This window comes from Ochotona princeps, chromosome Y (genome assembly GCF_030435755.1).
Source record: "Ochotona princeps isolate mOchPri1 chromosome Y, mOchPri1.hap1, whole genome shotgun sequence".
Classification (NCBI taxonomy): Eukaryota; Metazoa; Chordata; class Mammalia; order Lagomorpha; family Ochotonidae; genus Ochotona; species Ochotona princeps.
Window position 1 is genome coordinate 24839085 of NC_080866.1, and position 17892 is coordinate 24856976.

Genomic DNA, 17892 nt, shown 5'->3' on the forward strand with positions numbered 1-17892 from the left:
GAATTTCAGCACCCAAGCCTTTTCCAGCTGTCATGGAAATCAAGTGCTCTGGCAGCACATATTTCTGAAAGTGACTGGGAGGTGACACTTGAGGAACTCAGTGCGGTGGTATATGTCAACTGCCTGAAGAAGCAACACACTTCTTCCAGGACCCAAACAACTCCACCTGGCTCATTCACTTCACATACCATCAGCTGTCCTGCAGGTCTTCCGGAACCACTGTTTGGTCACTTCCTATCCAATGCCCATTAAGCCCCAGGGGCATAGAATCATACAGGTTGACACACACTCAATACAAAGATGGAGATCCTCAGTCAAGGTGCTCTAAACTCCACAGCCAGGGAGAACATCAGCATACAAGATATTTCCCAGTTGCTTCGGAAACCAAGTGCTCTGGCAGCGCCTATTTCTGAAAGAGCCTGGGACATGACAACTGGGGAAATCAGTGCCGTGGAGAAAGGCAACTGCCCGAAGCAGCAACACAGCTTGTCCAGTGCCAAAACAACTCCACCTGGCTCATTCATTCACATACCTTCAGCTGTCCATGCAGGTCTCCAGGATTTCTTGTTTGGTCACTTCCTGTCCAATGCCCATTGAACCCAGTGTGATGTAATATATAGGTTCATCATCCGCACAAAACAAAGACGGAGATTCTCACAGAATTCATGTAAAACTCCAAAGCCAGACAAGAGGTCAGCGTCCAAGCCATTTTCAGCTGCCATGGAAGCCAAATGCTCTGGCAACAAAATCAAAGTTGTAGTGACACCTATGGAAAACTGTGTTGGTGAGTGGCAAGTGCCAAAAGCAGCAGCAGAGCTCTCTAGTGCCAAAACAACACCACCTAGTTCATTCACTTCCCATACCATCAGTTGTCCAGCAGATGTCCAGGAAATCTTGCTTGATCATGTCCTGTCCAATGATCATTGAGCACATCCTGTCCAATGATCATTGAGCCCAGGCTCATGGAATCTGTAGGTTCAGCAACCGCACAAAACAAAGATGGAGATCATAACTAAAGGCGCTCAAAACTCCACACCCAGGGAGAAGATCAAGCCATTTACAGCTGCTATGGAAACCAAGTGCTCTGGCAACACATTTGTCTGAAACTGGCTGGGACGTGACACTTGGGAAAGCACTGTGGTGGTGAATGGCAACTGCCCGAAACAGCAGCACAGAACTTCCAGTACCAAAACTACTCCACCATGCTGATTCACTTCACATACCATCAGTACTCCGTGAGATCTCCCTGAAACCCTGTTTGGTCACTTCCTGTCTAATGCCCATTGAGCTCAAGGTGATGTAATCTGGAGTTTCAGCAACCGCACTAAACAAAGAAGTAGATCCTCACTAAAGGCGTAACAACCTCGACAGCACGATATAAGTTCAGTGCCCAAGCCATTTCCAGCTGCCATGGAAACCAAGTGCTCTGGCCGCACATATATCTGAAAGTGGCTGTCACACCTAGGAAACACAGTGGATTGTTAAATGACAACTGCCCGAAGCAGCATCACAGCTTTTCCAGTGCCAAAAGAGCTCAACCTGGCTCATTCATTTCACATACCAACAGCAGTCCCTGCAGGTCTCCCCCAAATCCTGGTTGGTCACTTCCTGTCAAATGCCCATTGAGCCCAGGTGGATACAATCAAGCAGTTTGAGCACACTCACAAAACAAAGGTCGGGATCCTCACAGAATTCATGTAAAACTCAACAGAGAAGAATTCAGCGCTCAAGCCATTTCCAGTTTACATGGAAACCAATTGCTGCGGCAGCACATATGTCTGTAATTGGATGTGACACTTGAGGAAATCAGTGTGGTGGTGAATGGCAACTGCCCCCAAAGGCAGAAGAACAGTTCGTCCAGTGGCAAAACAAATGCACCTGGGTCATTCACTTCACATACCATCAGCTGTCCAATCAGGTCTTTGGGAAATCTTGTTTGGTCCCTTCTGTCCAATGCCTATTGAGCCCAGTGTTATGCAGATCCTCACAGAATTCACATAAAACTGCACAGCCAGAGAAGATTTCGGTGCCCCAGCTATTTCCAGCTACAATGGAAACCAAGTGCTCTGACAACACACATGTCTGAACATGAACGTGACACTCCAACTCGCTCCTTCACTTCACATACCATCAGCTGTCTCTGCAGACCTCCCTGAAACCTTGTTTGGTCACTTCCTTTCCAATGCCCATTTAGCCCAGAGGGATGGAATCAAGCAGGTTGAGCACACACACAAAGCAAAGATGGAGATTCTCACTAAAGACGCTCAAATGTACACAGCTAGGGAGAACCTCAGCACCCTAGACATTCCCAGCTGCCATGGAAACCAAGTGCTCTGGCAGCACATATTTCTGAAAGTGGCTTGGAGGCAACACTTGGGGAACTGAGTGTTGGTAAATGGCAACTACCTGAAGCAGCAGCACCGCTCTCCATTGCCAAAACAACTCCACCTGGCTCATTCACTTCACATACCATCAGCTGCCCTGTCACGTCTCCGGGAAATCTTGTTTGGGCACTTCCTGTCTAATGCCCATTGAGCCCAGTGTGATATAGTCTGTTTGTTCAGCAACCCCGCTAAACAAAGATGGAGATCCTCATTCAAGGCGTGACTAACTAGGCAGTCAGAGAGAATTTCAGCGCCCAAGTCATTTCCAGCTACCATGGAAACCAAGTGCTCTGGCAGCACATTTGTTTAAAGTGGATGTGACACCTAGGTAACACAGTGTGCTGGTATATGACAACTGCCCGAAGCAGCAGCACAGGTCTACCAGTGGCAAAACACCTCCACCTGGCTCCTCCAATTCACATACCATCAGCTGTCTTTGCAGGTCTCCCAGAAACCCTATGTGGTCACTTCCTGCCCCATGCCCATTGAGGCCAATGGGATGGAATCAAGCAGGATGATTTTTTCCCCCTGCTCTCAAATGACATTGCACAGGAAGTGACCAGACATGCTTTTCAGGAGACCTTCTAAGACGTTTATGTAAAATCCTGTTTGGTCACTTCTTGTCCAATGCCCATTGAGCCCTGTGGGATGGAATCAAGCAGGTTCAGCACACACAAAAAACAAACATGGAAATCCTCACTCAAGGCGTGACAAATTGCACAGCCAGAAAGAAATTCAGCTCCATGACATTTCAGCTGCCATGGAAACCAAGAACTGTGGCAGCGCATATATCTAGCAGTGTTATTGCACCTAGGAAACTCAGTTTGGTGGTGACTTCCAACTGATCGAAGCAGCAGCACAGCTCGTCTAGTGCCAAAACAACTCCATCTGGTACATTCACTCAAATAGCATCAGTTGTCCTAGCAAATCTCCCAGAAATCTTGTTTGTTCAATGCATGTCAAATGTCCATTGAGCCCTGGGAGGTGGAATTTGTAGGTTGAGCACACACACACAAAACAAAGATGGAGATCTTCACTACTGGCGCTTATAATCCACAATCAGAGAGACGTTCAGCACCCAAACCATTTCCAGCTGCCATGGAAACCAAAAATTCTGGCAGCACATATGTCTGAAAGTGGACGTGACACTTGGGGAACTCAGTATGTTGATCAATGGCAACTGCCTGAAGCAGCAGCACAGCTCTTCCAGTGCCAAAACAACTACATCTGAGTCATTCACTTCACATAACATCAATAATCTTTGCAGGTCTCCCGGAATCCCTGTTTGGTTCTTTTCTGTCAAATGCCCAAGGAGCCCAGGGGGATGGAATCAAGCTGGATGAACACACACAAATAACATAGATGGAGATCCAAACTAAAGGCACTCAAAACTTCTGAGCCAGAGAGAAGTTAAGCTCCCAAGCCAATTCCAGCTGCCATGGAAACAAAAAGCTCTGGCAGCACATAAGTCTGAAAGTGGGCGTGACACATGCTTAACTCTGTTGGTGAGTGGCTACTGCCCTAATCAGCAGCATAGCTCTTCCAGTGCCAAAACAATTCCACATTGGTTATTCACTTCACATATCATCAGTTGTCCAAACAGGTCTCCAGGAAATCTTGTTTGGTCACTTTCTGTCCAAAGCCCATTGAGCCCCAGCTGATGGAATCTGTATGTTCAACAACTGCAAAAAACAAAGATGGAGATCCTCACTAAAGGCGTAACAAACTTGATAGCCAGAGAGAATTTCAGTGCCCAAGCCATTTCCAGCTGCCTTGGAAATCAAGTGCTCTGGCAGCACATTTGTCTGAAAGTGGATGTGACACCTAAGGAACACAGTGTGCTGGTAAATGGCAAATGCAAGAAGCAGCAGCTCATCTTCCATTGGTAAAACAACTCCACCTGGCTCATTCACTTCACATACCGTCAGCTCTCTTTGCAGTTCTCCTGGAACCGTAGTTGGTCACATCCTGTCCAATGCCTAATGAACACAGGGGATAGAATCAAGCAGGTTGTGCACCCACAAAAAACAAATATGAAGATTCTCACTCAAAACGTTCAAAACTTCACAGCGAGAGAGAAGTTCAGCGCCCTAGCCATTTCCAGCTGCCATGGAAACCAAGTGCTCTGGCAGCCAATATGTCTGAAGGTATCTGGGTCGTGACACTTGAAAAACTCAGTTTGTTGGTGAATGGCAACTGAACGAAGCAGCAGCACAGCTCGTCCAGGGAAAAAAACAACTCCACCTGGCTCATGAACTTCAGATATCATCAGCTGTCCTTGCAGGTCTCCCGGAGCCCTGTCTGGTCACTTCCTATCCAATGCTATTTACCCCGAGGGGATGTAATCAAGCAGGATGAGTACACACAGAAATAAAAAGGGAGATACTCCCTCAAGGTGTTCAAAACTCCACAGTCCGGGAGCAGTTTATCGCCCAAGCTATTTCCAGCTACCATGGAAATCAAGTGCTCTGGCAGCACACATTTCTGAAAGTGGCTGGGAGGTGACACTTGGGGAACTCTGTGTGTTGGTGAATGGCAACTGCCCGAAGCAGCAGCACAGCTCATCCAGGGAAAAACAACTCCACCTGGCTCATTCACTTCACATACCAACAGCTGTCCTTGCAGGTCTTCTGAAACCCAGTTTGATCCCTTCCAGTCCAATGTGCATTGAACCCAGTGTGATGTTATCAAACAGGTTGAGCACCCACAAAAAACAAAGGTGGAGATCCTCACTCAAGGCGCTCAAAACTCCAAAGCCAGAGAGAATTCCAGCGCCCAAGTCATTTCACGCTGCTGCGGAAACTAAGAACTCTGGCAGCACATATTTCTGAAAGTGGCTGGGAGGTGAACTTGGGGAACTGCTTGTGGTGGTGAATGGCATCTGCTCGAAGCAGCAGCACAGCTCTTCTAGTGCCAAAACAAATGCACCTGGGTTATTCACTTCACATACCATAGCTATCCTGGCAGCTATCTAGGAAACCCTGTTTGGTCACTTCTGTTCCAATGCCCATTGAGCCCAGTGGGAGAGAATCAAGCAGGCTGAGCACATGTAAAACTGACAGTGAGAGACGAGTTCAGCTCCCAAGCCTTTTCCAGCTGCCATGGAAACCAAGTGCTCTGGCAGCACATATTTCTGAAAGTGGACATGACACTTGAGGAACTCAATGTGTTAATGAATGGCAACTGCCGAAAGCAGCAGGACAGCTCCTCCAGTAACAGAACAACTCCACCTGGCTCATTCACTTCACATACCATCAGCTGTCCTGTCAGGTCTCCAGGAAATTTTGTTTGGTCATTTCCTGTCCAATGCCCATTGAGCCCAGTATAATATAATTTATAGGTTCAGCAACCGCACAAAGCAAAGATGGAGATCCTCACAGAATTCATGCAAAAGTCAACAGCCAGGGAGAATTTCAATGCCCAAGCCATTTCCAGCTACCATCGAAACCAAGTGCTGAGGAACCAAGATGACGGCAAAGAGTTCAGCACGTTTGATAAGGTGGAGAATCTTTAGGCAGGGAGTAGTACAATAAGCAGATTACAGGGGATAAGTAGGGTTCAGGCAGTAAGCAGTGTTACCAGGAACCCCCCCTGGACACAGGGAAGCTGTGGAAATGAGACAGCAGTGTTGTAGTGGATAGAAGTTCCCACCAGTAGTCGGCAAGCAGCAACTCAAATCCCAGTGATCCGGTCTCTAATGATCCAGGCTCTGGTGATCCATGCTCCAGCAATCCGTTTCCAGTGCCAGCCAAACATCCAGCAGTGGCCTCCACACAGAAGTTGTGACCGCCAGGTGAGAGCCTGTGTCCATGTGGTGAGCTAGGAAAGTGAGTGTGGTCTGGGAGCGGACAGACAAGCTGAGTGACTGGGACTAGCTGCAGGCAGAGAAATTCGGGGACTGAGGGTGCCATCTTGTGTGGAGAGACAGAACACGGAGTTGACAGAGCAACACACAGGCTCCTTTCTGGCTGTTCATACGGAACTGATCCAAGGGTGGAGGGGAGCACCAGCTTTGCTCCCTGCAGGGTATGTGTGGTCCGTGGAACTGAAAGACAGCAGCTGCAGCTCTCCACCTGGAGCCATATTGGGTGGCAGGGCAGCAGGTGTGAACCCTAAGTGCAGATCCAGAGTGGGCGTGTTGCTGGTTAATTGCATGGAGCTGAGCCCACGGCAACAACCTTGCAGCCTGTGGGGTCTGTGTGGTCCCTGGAGTTGATGGCGACAGCCCCCTGATCTTTACTGTTGCCTCATACGGGTGCCATCTTGGACTGACGCATGTGCTCCAAACACTGATAAATTGCAAGAGGAGAAGTGGCAAACTGCGCATGCGCTAATTCAGCAACTCTCAGATAACAGTGTCACGGGAGCAGACGCTCTTACACTGAAGGGAGGTCAGCTGAATCACCCAAGAGCTGACCTGGGGACAAAAATACCTCTGTCTTAGCTCCACGGAAAAAAACAGCCCTGAAAAGGCACGCCTCCAACTCCACCCAAAATAACCCCAAGAGGTACTTAGACTTATTGGCCAGCAGGGGACGACAAGCTCAGTGCTGCTTACAAAATCAGTGCCACAGACGAAGAAATTATTCCTGGCAGCTGTGTTCCCCAAACCCAGGGCACTGATTGAACATAACAATCAACTTATAGACCTGTAGGTAATACACCATAGAGATGATTTCATCCACCAGATTGGCAACTACAAAAGGTAAAAGACAAGACAAAAGCACTATGAATGTTACTGAAGTCTCTCCAACAAAGGAGCAAAAGCTTCGCCCACTCCCAGAGTTAACTGAGGAAGACATTGAGAAAATGGGGGACAAAGAACTCAGAAAACTCATTGCAAAGCTGCTGGTCAACAATGAGAAGTACAAACAAGAGTTCAAAGAAGAAATAGCAGTAATACATCAAATTAAGGCTGATATATCAGAAATGAAGAATACAGTAGAGAAAACTAAAAATACAGTGGAGAGTCTCAACAACAGAATGAATGAGGCAGAAGAAAGAATTTCAGAACTAGAAGATAGTTTCTATCACCATGAAGAAACAAGCAAAAAGCTGGAAGCAGAGCTAGGTCAAGCTAAAAAAATATCCAAGAATTAAAAGATATAATTAAAAGGTCTAACATAAGAGTTATGGGAGTTCCAGAAGGTGCAGAAAGAGAAGCTGGGATTAGAGGCCTATTCAGTGAAATAATACAGGAAAACTTTCCTAATCTGAGCAAAGAATTAGAAAGTAATATACAGGAGGGCTACAGAACTCCCAACAGAGTTGACCAAAAACAAACTTCCTCATGACACATGATAATCAAGCTCTCTTCAGTTGAACAAAAAGAAAAAATCCTTAAATGTGCACCAGAAAAATATCAGGTGTCATATAGGGGAACCCTAATCAAACTCACAGCTGACCTTTCAGAGGAAACACTACAGGCCAGAAGAGACTGGAGTGACATATTCCAGATTCTAAAAGAGAAAAATTTTCCACCCAGAATAACTTACCCTGCAAAGTTCTCCTTTGTCTTTGAAAATGAAATAAAATTCTTCCACAATAAAGAAAAACTTCAAGATTTTGTCTCATCTAAACCTGCCCTACAAATGATACTCAAGGATGTTCCCATGAAAGAAAAAAGAAACAGCAACCACCAGAAACAAAGGCAAATGTGGAGAACATCCCACTAAAAGGCTAACCGAAGACCCAATCATAGAACAACACATCGCCAAAATGACAGGATCAAACTGCCCCTTATCCATAATAACGCTGAATGTAAATGGCTTAAACTCATCAGTCAAACGCCATATATTGGAGGATTGGATCAAAAAACAAAACCCAACTATCTGCTGCTTACAGGAGATGCATCTCACCAACAAAGATCAGAAAAATTTGAAAGTGAAAGGATGGAAAAAGATATTTCAAGCTAATGGTAAAGAAAGGCGAGCAGGTGTAGCCATACTTACATCAGATGACATAGACTTTGATGTGAAGAGCCTCAAAAGAGACAAAGAAGGATACCACATAATGATCAAAGGAAGCCTCCAGCAGGAAGAGATCAGCATAATAAATGTTTACGCTCCAAATGCCAAAGCATCTAGCTGCGCGAAACAAATATTAACGGGCTTAAAGGGAGAAATAGACTCCAATACGATCATAGTGGGAGACCATAATACCCCATTAATGCAAATGGACAGATCAAAAAAAAAACAGAAACTCAGCAAAGAAATGATAGAACTCACCCAAACCCTAGAGCAAATGGACTTAGTTGACATCTATCGAACCTTTCATCCTACAGACAGAGAATACACCTTTTTTTCATCAGTACATGGAACTTTCTCCAGAATTGATCATATTATAAGCCATAAAACAAACCTCAGCAAATTTAAAAAAGTGGAAATCATACCATGCATCTTCTCAGACCACCAAGGAGTGAAGCTTGAGACCAAGAATTCAAAGCACCAAGGAAGAGTTACAAACATATGGAGGCTGAATAATATGTTACTAAATGAGCAATGGGTTAGAGAGGAAATCAAAGGGGAAATTAAAAAATTGCTGGAAACAAATGAAGGCATCAACACAACTTATCAAAACTTATGGGACACAATCAAGGCGGTGCTGAGAGGAAAGTTCATTCAATCAGTGCTTACGTCAAGAAACAAGAAAAGCACCAAGTAAATCAGCTAACCTTACAGTTGAAGGAACTAGAAACACAACAACAAAGCAATCCCAAGATGAGTAGGAAAAAAGAAATCATCAAAATAAGGGAGGAAATAAACCAAATAGAGACCAAGATCAATCAATCAAAGAGCTGGTTCTTTGAGAAAATCAACAAAATAGACTCCCCACTAGCTCGACTAATTAAAAAAAGCAGGGAGAAAATACACATCAATAGCATCTGAGATGAGAAAGGAGATATAACAACAGATACCTCAGAAATACAAAGAATCATCAGGAACTATTACAAGCAACTATATGCGAACAAATCAGAAAAAATAGAGTCAAGAAGCAATTAACAATCTAAACAGCTCAATAACATATACTGAGATTGAATCAGTAATTAAAGCCCTCGCAACCAAGAAGAGTCCAGGACCAGATGCTTCACTGCTGAATTCTACCAAACATTCCAAGAGGAACTTACCCCAATCTTACACAAGCTTTTCCAAACAATAGAAAAACAGGCAATCCTTCCAAGCTCTTTCTATGAAGCTAATATCACCTTAATACCAAAGCCAGAGAGAGAAACAACAGAAAAAGAGAACTACAGACCAATATCCTTGATGAGCACAGATGCAAAGATCTTCAATAAAATACTAGCCAGCAGACTCCAACAACACATCAGGCAGATCATTCACCAGGACCAGGTGGGATTCATCCCAGGCATGCAGGGATGGTTCAACATTTGCAAAACAATAAATGTGATACATCATATCAACAAATTGACAAATAAAAACCATATGATCCTCTCAATAGATGCAGAGAAGGCATTTGATAAAACCCAACACCACTTCATGTTAAAAACCCTAAACAAGATAGGCATAGAAGAAACAATCTATAACACAATCAGAGCAATTTACGATAAACCCAATGCCAGTATCATACTAAATGGGGAAAGACTGGAAGTCATCCCGCTAAAATCTGAAACTAGACAGGGATGTCCACTCTCACCGCTACTCTTCAATGTAGTTTTGGAAGTCCTTGCCAGAGCTATTAGGCAAGAAAAAGCAATTAAAGGAATGCAACTTGCAAATGAGGAATTGAAATTATCGCTATTTGCAGATGACATGATTCTTTACATAGGAGAACCAAAAGACTCAGTCAAGAGACAGTTGAAACTTCTAAGAGACTTTGGCAAATTAGCAGGATACAAAATTAATTAACACAAATCGATGGCACTAGTGTACACAAATAATTCCACTGCTGAGAAAGAAATTGTAAGTACAGTTCCCTTTAAAATAGAGGAAAGGAATCTTAAATACCTAGGAATTAAGCTAACTAAAGATGTGAAAGACCTCTATGATGAAAACTATAAATCATTTAAAAAACAAATAGAAGAAGACCACGAAAAATGGAGAACCTTACCATGCTCTTGGATTGGCAGGATCAACATTATCAAAATGGCCGTATTACCAAAAGCAATATATAGATTCAACGCAATCCCAATCAAAATCCCAGCAACATTCTTCTCAGAAATAGAAAAGATGATAACAGAAGTTCATCTGGAATCACAAAAGACCACGAGTAGCTAAAGCTGTCCTGAAAAATAGAAATCAAACTGGAGGAATCACAATTGCAGACCTCAAGACATATTACAGAGCAGTGGTTATCAAAACAGTCTGATACTGGTACAGAAACAGAGAAGAAGATCAGTGGAACAGAACAGAAACACCAGAAGGGAATCCACACATGTATAGTCAACTAATCTTTGACAAGAAAATGGAAAACAATCCAGGTTAACAAAAAAACCTGGTCTATTCAACAAATGCTGTTGGGACAACTGGATAGCAGCTTGCAAAATAAAGAAGCAAGACCCGCACCTGTTGCACTATACAAAAATCAGCTCAAGGACCTAAATCTACACCCAGAAACCATCAAACTATTAAAGGAAAACATAGGAAACACATTCCAAGATATAGGAACAGGGAAAGACTTCTTAGAAAAGACGCCTAAAGCAAAGGCAATCAAATCCAAAATGAACAAATGGGACTACATCAAACTAAAAAGCTTCTGTACAGCAAAAGAAACAATTAACAAAGTGAAGAAGCAACCAACAGAATGGGAGAAAATGTTTGCATTCTACATGAGTGATAGGGGACTAACATCCAGAATTACAAAGAGCTTCAGAAACACAGGCACAGTAAAATAAACCAACCCTGTAGCAAAATGGGCAAAAGAAATGAACAGACATTTCTCAAAAGAACAGGTTCAAATGGTTAACAGACATATGAAAAGATGCTCAGGCTCTCTAGCCATCACAGAGATACAAATGAAAACCACCTTGAGGTACCACCTAACTCCAGTGAGACTGGCCTACATTCAGAACTTAAAAAACAACACCTGCTGGCGTGGATGTGGGGAGAAAGGTACCCTCCTAATGGGATCCATGCAGTAGGTGTGAATAACACGAAGGTGTGAAGAGAACAGCTCCCTGACTGGCTGGGCCCGTGGAGCTACCAGCTGCTTAGCAGGACTAAGTGGATTCATTTCTGACCACCTTGACGCAGTTTTCACCCCCCTTCGCATGGGCACTCAACCACCCCACTAAGAATTTTGTAATCTATTGATGCATTGTCTGCCCCTGTGAGATGGCTTTTACAACCAATGTGAGGTTAAGAGTTAATGTGACTGAGGATGTCCTGGTGAGTGGGCCTTTAACTACACACAGGAGTATAATTAAGTCTGTGCTGTTTACCCATTGCCAGAAAATCTGGCCCAGATATTTATCATGCTTTCTAGGAAATGGCTTGATAAGAGGGACCCTAAAAGTTATCCTGTTACTGTGACCCTAAAGCTCATTCTGCTATGACAAAAATATAGTTATGTGACCCTAAAGGCCATCCTGCTATGACAAAGAATTTACTTACTATGACTCTAAAGGCCATCCTGCTATGACAAAGAATATAGTTACTGTGACCCTAAAGGCCATCCTGCTATGACGGAGAATATAGCTACTGTAACTCTGAAGGCTTTCCTGCTAAGGCAAAAAATATAGTCACTGTGGTCTTAAAAGGTTAGCCTGTCCTTGCAATTCTTTAGAATATAGAAAATGCATTTGCTTTAGTTGTTTTCACAAATTTTTAGCTAGAGGAAATACAGGGTGATTTCACTAATATCATAAAGATATATTTTTGATTATTGTTTGATCACTTATGAATTTGTAGAGCCTGCGGTTGTAGAGGAATGTAATGTTTAAAGCTTTTTGTCTTAGATCTTCATGTTTTTTCTCTCTTGATGTATTTCTCCCATTTCGTGATAGCTAAGTTGTAGAATAAGAATTGTAGTAGGAGTGTATTACTGCATAAGATGTGTTGTCTACTGAGAAACTCTTGGCTGCAACATTGGAATGGATAATGCCTTGTCTAATACTGAAATAATTTGTAGAATTGTCTTTGGAAACACTCACTCATCCATTGAAGAGTTGAAACTTAAATAGAGTAACTTAGCTCATGCTAACTTCAATTCTTTCCGCCGTTATAATCCTTGCTTTACTTGTTTGGTCAACAAACTGTGTGAGCTTACAGACCTAATGGCCAACTAATGTCAATAACCCCAATCCCCATAGACCAAGGCCCCAGACCTTTTAACTCATACAAGATAGGGGTCTGGTTGACACAGGCGGCGCCTAGGTTATAGTCCAGACCTGAGGAGAGCAGATGAAGACTGGCAAGCCAAGATAAGCAAGGAATATGGAATCCTTCCTCAATCATTTCTCAAGGAGTTGTAAATTGTGCCCCCCTGAAGCTATGTCAATATGCCCTAAGAAAAAAACTGCTTCTGTATAAATAAAGCGGACAGATTTCTCGCTTTATCCACCACGTTCAAGGAATCCTGGTGGTCCGTCTCCTTTCTTTCTCTCTTCACGCCTCATCCACGCACCCTTCCCGAGCTCCAAACTCAGCCAGAGCTGGACTCCGACACCCTCCTTCACTGCTGGTGGGAGTGTAGGCTAGTACAAGCACTGTGGAAATCAGTATGGAGAGTGCTTGGAAAATTGCAAATAAACCTGCCATATGACCCAGCAATCCCACTCTTAGGAATATACCCAAAAGGAGTGAAATCTGCATATGAGAAGGGGATCTTTAATCCTATATTTACAGCAGCACAATCTACAATAGCAAAGTCATGGAAACAAAACAGATGTGCGTCCAAGGAAGAGTGGTTAAAGAAACTGTGGTACATCTACTCTATGGAATATTATTTAGCTATTAAGAAGAATGATATTATTCTATTTAAATCCAGCTGGTCCCAACTAGAAGTCATTATGCTCAGTGAAATGAGTCATTTACAAGAGAACAAATACCATATATTCTCTTTCATATAAGGAGGCCAACATGGAAAGTGTAACTCCAACAGTCCAATCTATACTTTTTTTTTCGGTGATTATCTGTTTGCTCTTTTGGCTGTATCACATATGTTTTGATGTTTTTATGTCAGTTTGTTTGCTTCCAAATAATCTCTATTCTCTAGTAGAATTCACCAAGTGCTCATGAAGTATACGAGGGCATCACATTTCCCAAAAGACTTCTGTGTTTCCTTTTGGTTCAGCATGTGTTGCATACTCAGTGGCACATGATTTTCGCAGGGTGCTACAATTTGTTGTTGATGTTGTTGTTGTTATTGTGATCGATGTGGCTGTTATGAAATGATGTCAATCCAAAACCAGTAATATTATCTCAACACCAAACAGCATGTATCTCATGCAATAAGATTTTGTGAAGTAACCAATGATATGAGGCAGATTGCTTATGATCTACATCAAAGAATTGTGAGACCTAATGCACTTGTAAGAACCCATGACACTTGGAAATGGGGAGGAAGAGCAGAGAAATCTTGCATCACCCAGAAGGTGTGAGGAAGACGGGAAATATAACCTATCAGGATCATAACTGGTAACTTATAGACAACAGACTCGAATTAGCATTAGACAATAGCAAAACTACAAAGGCAAATGGGGGAATCAGGAGTAATCCTAACAACCTCTTAACAGGAGGTCATGCCCTTAGAGCAGGGAGGGGTCCCCAGAGTGGAGCAGGTGGACAGAAGGAGGCTTTTATCCCAAACCTGAAGACTCGTAGATCCTCACCAAGGACTATCAGTACGAGCACCGAGGACTACATCCCTACTGCCAAGGAGACCATGGGGAAATGGAGTGCCTTCGGAGACCAAGAACTCTGAGGTCACCCACCCCCATTTGGATCTACCACATGGGATGGAAGAAGCCCAAATCCTACCTTGCAGGATCCAAGGTCATTGGAACAACAACCAGTATCCCTGAGTGGTCCGCAGAAACAGAAGAACAGTAAACTTCCTTTGGGACTAGGGAGAGGAGCTTTCTCTGGTCCTTTTCTGCTTCCAATTTTGGGTCCCCACCCCCTCTCGTTATAACCATCAGGAACACTCCAGAAACCCCTCAAAACAAATAAACAAACAAAACTAGAATAGATAGAGAACAACAAGGAAAGCTTAGAAACTGACAGGAAGCATTCAGCGGGGATGCACTTATAACTCACTGGGTGGGACACAAAGATTTGTTACTCCTCACTGGGGTATGGATGATTTCTCTGCACACCCCTCCTAAACATGCTCACCTAAACAGTTGACTTATATCCCATTGGAATCATAGAGTTAGACCACCTGAAAAACAGCCAGGTTCGACGAAAACATGCTTCAATGCTATAAACTGCTAAAGACTAAAATTTAAATATGCATGAGACAGCTGAATAGCAATCTATAGCCATTTAATGTGTATAGAGCATGGTTGAATATAAACCAAAATTGAAATGTCTAAGAAGAAGCCACATGTTATGGTTGAGAACCTGCATTTTCCTAGTAATATATTAGTTAATCAATACCATGTCAATTATTGGCACAATGTTGTAAGTGGTTGGAAATATTATGTTGGGGCTTTTAATGGATTGGGATGATACTCTGCCGGCTCTACCATCAGACCAGAGATGGTCTCACAAACAAACCATGGAACTTACCAAGACAATAAGATGCTGGACTTTATGCTTGGTAAATACCTCCAATGAAAGAATGCCAACTGAATTTGAATTATGGAAATGCAACAAGGTGGAGCAATCCGTCATAGGGGAGGGTGTGGGTAGGGGCAGGGGGAATCCCAGTACATAAAATGTGTATCACATAATGAAATGTAATTAAGTAAAAAAATGAAAGGCAATAAAAATATGTTTAAAAAAAAAGAAAACCAAGTGCTTTCACAGCACATATGTATGAAAGTGGACGTGACACTTGGCGAACTCAGTGTGTTGGTGAATGGCAACTGCCTGGAGAAGCAGTACAACACGTCCAGTGCCATAACAATTCCACCTGGCTCATGAACTTCACATACCATCAGCTGTCCAAACAGGTCTCCACGAAATCTTGTTTGGTCACTTCCGCTCCAATGCTCATTGAGCCCAAGCTGATGGAATGTGTAGGCTCAGCAACAGCACAAAACAAAGATGGAGTTCCGCACTCAAGGCGTGACAAACTCAACACCCAGAAACAATTTCAGCGCAAAAGCCATTTCCACCCGCCATGGCAACCAAGTGCTCTGGCAGCATATATCTGAAAGTCGACATGACACCTGAGGAATACAGTGCGTTGGTGAATGACAATTGCCCGAATCAACAGGACAGCTCTCCCAGTGCCAAAATAACTAGAAATGTCACATTCACATCACATACCATCAGCTGTCCAAACAGGTCTCCACGAAATCTTGTTTGGTCACTCCGCTCCAATGCTCATTGAGCCCAGGCTGATGGAATGTGTAGGCTCAGCAACAGCACAAAACAAAGATGGAGATCTGCACTCAATGAGTGACAAACTCGACACCCAGAAACAATTTCAGCGCCCATGCCATTTCCACCTGCCATGGCAACCAAGTGCTCTGGAAGCACATATATCTGAAAGTCGAAGTGACACCTGAGGAACTCAGTGTGTTGGTGAATGACAATTGCCCGAATCAACAGGACAGCTCTCCAAGTGCCAAAACAATTCCACCTGACTCATTCACTTCACATACCATCATCTGTCCTGGCAGGTCTTCCCAAAACCAAGATTGGTTACTTCCTATCCAATGTCAACTGAGCCCAGGTTGATGGAATCAAGAGGGTTAAATATCCACACAAAACAAAGATGGAGATCCTCATTCAAGGCGTGAAAACCTGGACTGCCAGAGAGAATTTCAGCGCCCATGCCATTTCCAGCTGCCATGGAATCCAAGTGATCTGGCAGCACATATGTGGAACACTAAATGTGACATCAGGGAATGTAGGTTCTCAGATGAAAAACAACTCCCTGAAGAAGCCGCACAGCTATTTCAGTGCAAAAACAACTCCACCTGGCTCATGAACATCACACACCATCAGCTGTCCTGGCAGCACTCGAGGAAAACCTGTTTGGTAACTTGTGGTCAAATGCCCATGGAAACCAGTGGGATGGAATCAAGAATGTTGAGCACCCACACACAACTAACATGTAGCTCCTCACTCAAGGCGCTGAAAATTCCAAGGCAAAGACACGTTCAGCTCCCAAACCATTTCCCGATGCCATGGAAACCAAGTGCTCTGGCAGCACATATGTCTGAAACTGAATATGATACCTATGCAAGGTAGTGTGGTGGTGAATTTCAAGTGTCCAAAAAGCAGCACAGCTTTTTCAGAGCATAAACAACTCCACCTGGCTCATGAACTTCACATCCCAGCTGCTGTCCTGGCAGCTATCTAGGAAACCTTGTTGGATCACTCCCGCTCCAAAGCATATTGAGGCCAATGTGATGAAATCAAGCATATTGAGCACCCAAACAAAACAAACATGTAGCTTTTCACTAAAGGCGCTCAAAACTCCACAGCCAAAGACAAGTTCAGCGCCCAAGCCATTCCCCGTTGCCATGGAAACCAAGTACTCTGCCAGCACAAAATTCTGTATGTTGATATGACACCAAGGCAATGAAGTGTGGTGGAGAATGGCCACTGCCCGAAGCAGCAGCACAGCTCTTCTAGTGCCAAAACAATTCCACCTGGCTGATGAACTTCACACACCATCAGCTGTCCTGGCAGCTATTTAGGAAACCCTGTTCGTCACTTTGGTTCCAATGCCCTCTGAGCCCTATGTGATGGAATCAAGCATGTTGTGCAACCACACACAACTAACATGGAGCTCCTCACTCAAGGCGCTCAAAACTCCACAGCCAAAGACAAGTTCAGTGCACAAGCCATTTCCCATTGCCATGGACACCAAGTGCTCTGGCAGCACATATGTGTGAAAGTGGATATGACACCTATGGAAGGTAGTGTTAAGGTGAATGGCAACTGCCCAAAGCAGCAGCACAACTCTTCCAGTGCCAAAACAAGTCCACCTGGCTCATCAACTTCACAGACCATCAGCTGTCCTGGCAGCTATCTAGGAAACCCTGTTTGGTCACTTGCGGTCAAATGCCTATTCAGGCCAGTGAGATTCAAACAAACAGGATAATTACACACACACAACTAACATGGAGCTGCTCACTCAAGGCGCTCAAAACTCCACAACCAAAGACAAGTTCGGAGCCCAAGCCATTTCCCATTGCCATGGAAACCAAATGCTCTGGCAGCACATATTTTTGAAAATGGATATGACACCTATGTAAGGTAGTGTTGTGGTGAATTTCAACTCTCCGAAGCAGCAGCACAGCTCTTCCAGTGCAAAATAACTCCACCTGACTCATGAACTTCACATATCATCAGCTGTCCTGACAGCTATCTAGGAATCCCTGTTTGGTCACTTGTTGTCCAATGCCCATTGAGCCCAGTGTGATTTA